The sequence below is a fragment of the Cuculus canorus genome, chromosome 1, assembly GCF_017976375.1.
Source record: "Cuculus canorus isolate bCucCan1 chromosome 1, bCucCan1.pri, whole genome shotgun sequence".
Taxonomy (NCBI): domain Eukaryota; kingdom Metazoa; phylum Chordata; class Aves; order Cuculiformes; family Cuculidae; genus Cuculus; species Cuculus canorus.
The window spans coordinates 7412470-7418469 of record NC_071401.1 but is presented as its reverse complement, the minus strand read 5'-3'; positions in this window follow the sequence as shown (position 1 = coordinate 7418469).

Here is a 6000-nt window from a genome sequence, read left to right as displayed (position 1 = left end):
TATCCACTTCAGAAAGGCTGTTTACAGGAGAAAACCTTATAAAAATTAGAAGAAAAGGAAAATAGAACAGGCTTCTTGAAAGAATAGCAGAAGTGAGAGTGTAGGTCTTAGATACCACTTGACAGAGCAAGACTCCAGGTAGCAAACCAGCAAGATGAGAAAATACTTTCTACCCCTGCTCAGCTTGTGGCATGGTCCAGAGGTCACACAGGCTTTGGAGACACCAATTTCAGTCCTGTCACTAACTGAGCAATTGCCTGTGTAAGCTGTGGCTCTGCGTCCTGGGAGAAGGCAGCTGTATCCTGGAGGTGAGAACCTCAAGCTGTTGCAGCAGTCTTTGTCTCAGGTAGTTGAATAAGGTTGGTCCTCAAAGGGTATGGACCATGCTGGGAAACACCATAGAAATATCTGAACAAACAAAATCTCTCTGGATATCTGTGCCTCGCAGCTCTCCTTCCTGCTTGCATCTGGGATGTGAATTTTATGCATGGGACTCATCTCTCATAAAGGCAGGAAAAGAGCAGTTATTTACCTCTGCTTTGTTGTCTGCTTTTTAGATTTACTACGTAATTTAGTTTTACAAGGAGGCAGTGACTTTTATTTCCTTATTGGTGCAGTTATTTTATGGCAGAAGAAAGGGAAGAGCTGAATAAGAAATACCAGCTAAAGGAGTCCCTGATGCTCAGGACTCTGGTTATGGAAATTGTACTGGAAGAGACAACTCCTCTGCTCACATAAAATACAGGAGGCTTTAACAAAAAACGTCTCAGGTTTCCCTTTTAAGAATTCCAAACTCACCAGAGTCTCTTGAATCAAGAAAAACGCATCCATACAAAGGGAGTGCCAGTTATAACAGGCCAGCACTCACAACCAGTGGTAGAAGAGAAATAAGCAGCATTTTACCCTGAGGGAAAGGGGATTTTGGAAGTTAAACAGAAATGTTTATTGTTGTGAGAGTTAAAAGGCTTCCTAGACACTCTGGCTTCCCTTTCATATCCTGAGCACCTGGGAGTAATGCATTTGCCCCATGGGACAGAGAAATAGTCCTTCAAAGAGCTTGCTTTCTGCAGAGAGACTGAGGAAACACCAGAACAGGGATGTGGGTAAGAGTGTACTCTAAAATTTCCGGTGGGGATTATTTACACCACCTTTCTGTGCTACAGATTGGTGGTTTCTCAAGAGCTGAAGCCTTCACCTGCTCTAGTTGAGAACAACCACTGTTATGGGATTTGCTTCATTAAATTTAAAGCAACTCACACAAAAATGAAGCAGACTGAGTTTGATGTGAGTCACTTTTTTATACAATGATCAACCTTCCTGTTCTCGTTTCTGCATTTGAATTGTGTTAAATTTGCATTTAAGACCCTTCTGTAATGTGACTTTTGGCTTGACAGCAAATATGAATAATTATCCTGCTCTAACAACATCTATATTCTGTGAGCACTCATCCTGCAAATGTGCCACACAATCTACTCGTTCATTGATCCTAAATTAAAAAACAGCATCAAAATCTGAGTCAGTTCTTCTACACATTATTAAGTGTCCATTTTGGTTAAGCTGATGACAATTGTTAATCTCATTTCATACCTGCCCATCTCTCTTTTCTAGTCTTTCTCTCCATCTAGCAGAGGACCGCGCAGATAACCAGAGCACAGTCTAACACATCTTTGTGTCTGCCTTTCACTTGGCTTTCATATTTTGTCTCATGTCTTATGTCAGGGATGCTCCTGTAGCCCCATTCAGCTGACGGTTTCCCCTCTTACCCACCTCTTCAGTTCCAGCTGAGATGAGCGGCCAAAAATCTTGTATGGAGAAGCTGAACTCAGTAATCTAAAACAAATTTTCTAGTTGGATAAAAATCTATAACCAAAGCAAATCTAGGTTCATGGCTAAGAGGCAGCTCTTTCCTTCTTTGCAGCCATAGGAGATCCTGAGTATAGTGGAAGGAAAACTGGTTTGAAGGGTGAAAGGAGGAACAGCAGGAGGCAGTTTCCAAAGGGCCACCTCACATCTTCTCTCTACAGAACAAAGCAGGAAGATCCTGTGATGAGAGAACACCCAGGAGACTGGAAATGGTTTGACTTGATGATCCTGGAGGTCTTTTCCAACCTAGTGATTCTGTAATTCTGTGAAATTGTGACCAGGCCCCGTTACCTCCAACCATACAAACTGCTGAGTGCCAGGATTGCAGAGATGTTAGCCCATGCATACTACAAAAGGGATGACTGGCAGGACAAAGTAAGCAGGAGTCCATCCATTGCTAGGACGAAGGTTGGGATAAATGGCAGGAGTCCTTCCTTGGGAGGCAAATTGATTTGCTGGATGATGAAGAAAGACATTCTTCTGTAACCTAAAGGTGTCTAGCATAGACTCAATGGGGACCTTTAAGTGTCATAAAACAAAAGTCTTTCCACAATCCGAGTCAGCTCTATAATCCCCACGCTGCAGATTACCACATAGATGTGCACCCAAAGCAGCAGGAAAAAAATTGGAAATTGCATACCTCAGGAGACACAGGTGCTCCACAGGCCTTCCTACTGCTCCAGAAAATAATATCATTACGCCAAAACAGGAATAGCAGAGGGCGTGGGCATCCTGCATTGACCACCCTCTGCCCACTCAGCTGGGGTCTGCTTAGTCATGTTAGTGGAGAAAAGAAGAGAGGGCTGGCTAGGCACTGGGATAGGCTAAGCAGAGACCATCCCTTTCTACTGAGAAGGTGTTAGATGACAGACAGTCACTGGCACTGAAATTTAATAACGCTGGCTGAATGAAAACTCTTAGATAATACTAATGGGCTCAGTGGACAAGTCAGAAAGATGCTAATAGTCACTGGCTGACCTCAGCACCCTCTCTCTGACAGTGGCCCACGTGCTCCAGGGGGTGGAGGACACCCCATGGGATTTCTGTAACAACTGCCTACGGGGTGAGGGATATACTTCTTACCTCTTCAGGAAGGATCTCATACAAGACATGAAGTATGAGTTGTATCTGATCAAAGTAAAGAGAGGCTATGATTTTAAGTGGGACTATTCCGACAAGACTGGCTCGACTACCCTGGCCTGTCCAACTAGGGATCTTCACACTGGAAGAGAGATTATCTCAGTGGCTATAATTGATGGGAACTGAGGATCATTACAGAGGGATGAGCCAGGAAAATCCCTTCTTCCTTTCTCTTCCTGCAGGGCCTGACAATCCAACTTGGTCATTCTCTCCTTAGAGGAAGAGGGGTAGTCTGCCAAGACCTTCACTAGCCATTCCATCTGCATACCTTAAGCCTTAAGAAAGTTAGGCAAGTGCTGGGGCTGGAGACAACAGTTCTTGAGCTGGGAAATGCTGCTAGCTTTCTGCTCAGCCCATACCTATATTGCAGAGTCCAGTTTACTCAGTTTGCATAAAGAATGTTTTCTTAAAGCACTTCACTTTTAAGATGCTTCTGTAAGCATGTGCCGGGAACAGATCCAATTCAAATCCAGTAGCTGACACGGAGAAATCTTGCACTGGATTGCTGCAAATCATTAATTCAAAGTCACAATCCATTTGGAATAACTAATGGAAACCCATTATTATTGTGCCACTGCTTGTTTTAACTGCTTAGATAATCAAAATTCTTGTGAGAACAGGCAAAAATTCTTGCTCCCGGCCTAAAAGGTGCAAAGAGCAGTGACACATCCCAAGCGAGAAGCATCAAGACATATGGGAGGAGAGAAAGAGGATGAGAGAGGATAAAGACATGAGAACACCCAGAGCCCTAGTCATGTGGACCTTTCATATTAAACCCAGTGCTTCCTTGAAAGGCTCTTACCTGCTCTCTCATTTCATTGGGAAGGTGTGAGGGAGGTAAGGGAGAAATGTGACATGAAATTTATTTGTTTATAATAGCTAGTAAGGCAAAAAGCCCTTATGATGTTTCAGGAGCCCAGTACTCCTTAAGATAAAGACAACATAAGAGGCTTGGCCCAGCTGTCTAGGGAGAGCTGAGAAGCCCCAGGAGAGCCTGCTCCATTTCCATCCAGTTCATTTGTGAGCAGGCAGCAAATGAACGGGGAATGTTTCCTTTAAGTCATGAGGAAAAATGTGAATTACTGCTCGGGTTTGCATTTTGCACCAGTAGGGAGGCATTTTTTAACTCCAGCCAAAGACGTTAAGGAATACAAAGACAGGAGTGACTTTATGCGTTTCTGTCATATGGGCTTGAGACTGATGCCATTAAGTGATTTAGGGCTTGATTCTGTGAAAGTGTAAGCAGGCAAATACCTGCTTATCAAAATGGCTAATCCCACCTGAAGCACTGAAGATTGTCATTAGCTGGGACACTTCCAATAGGAAGCTGAATAACTTCTTAGATATGATAATTTACAAAGTGAAAATATCAATGTCACCACTTATATTTGAAGCTTTTTTTTTTTTTATGAGTAATTATATGTGAATATGCAGCCACAGTTACCAACTGATGGGGCAAAGTCAAAGGCCCATAAATATACTCTAACCATAATAATCCTTTTTGCCAACAGAAAGTGTGGTCTTTCGTGGCTGAAACACACGTAAGAGTAGAAAATATATATGAAAGCAGCTACACTGTGTAATTATGCAGTTTCTATACAAAGCCATGGAAGAAGAGAGCAAACTATTTGAAGGAGCTAAGTCATTTGGGAACTTTGCTGCTAACTCATTGCAGCTCCTTCTTTGAATTTCATAAGCTCCTGCACGTCCTGCGTCTCTAAAGCTAAATTCTACAAGCCCTTGTCAGCTCACAGTTAAGCTTTCATTTATAGAGTCTCTGTCCTGCAGAATATGGTTCACTGTTCTTTGCACAGCTGCATAAAACATTGTAAACATTTCATAGCAAAAAATGTCGCAGTAGAAAAAAAAAGGCAGATCTTTAGAGGAAGACGAGTTTTCTGTGGTTTGCCTGGATGCTATGAAACTGAAGTAGCTGAATTGGATGGTTATACGTATTTTCTCTGCCTGACTAATCCAGTAAGACAAATGGGCGGTTCATGTATTTATATAGCTCTGTATTTACATATTCTTTCCCAAATTCTTGTCTCTTACTGGCTGTCAAATAGGAGCAGATACAAGTGGTTAAACTCCTTTGACCAAATCTATATCTTCGACCAAATTCTGCTGTTATCTATATCCAGCAGCATTTACTCAGCTCTCCCAGAAGCAGCAGACTGCATAGGGCTTCTTGGTTTTTGCTGCTGGGGTGGTGTGTGTGCATGTGTGTGTGTGTGTACAGACTGTGAGATGAAGCTAATTTAATAAAATAAATATAAAATAAAACCCCTGACCTAAGCCCTGAAGTGCCGCCTTTACGAGATGCCCCCAGCAAGGGCCCTCTTGCTCCTTGGAAGTTGGCCTTCTTTCAGAAGAGTCTAACAATACTTTCCACATTAGGGGTATTCAACCATCCCTGCCCAGAGTCAGAAGAGATCTTTATCAGCATGATTTAACTGGAAAATGTTCAACTCTTGAACATACTATGGTGACATTCGCAGACGGTATTGTTAGTATGCATGGGAGGAACAGAGTTTTTTGTTAACATGTATATCTAAGGCAATGTATGCAGGATTTGCCTTTTCAGATCGCTGTACTAAAGTTAACTAAGGGTTGACACGTTAGTAGGTGTCCTGTATTTATGTAAATCATCTCGCATACACATTACTAAGGAAAGTTTGAAGGATGCTGTGGTGGGAAGGTAAGTTGTTAGTGAAAACTGCTGTTGGTGTGGCTCCTTGGCATGAGGGGAGCTCCCACAGCTGGAGACATGGGGTGATGCCCCCCACCCAACCCACAATGCTGATTCTCATAAGGGCAATCCAGAGAAATGTCTTGTCCTTCACTACAGCTTTCTAATCTGAAATGGAGAGGAAGGAAAACAACAGAATGAGGAGAGTGGAAGAAAGAAAAGTCTTCAGATTTCCTTATATAGGGAAATAAGACCTCAGCTACCTCTCAGTGCATAATGAGTACTGCCTTTCGTGACTGCACCATGGT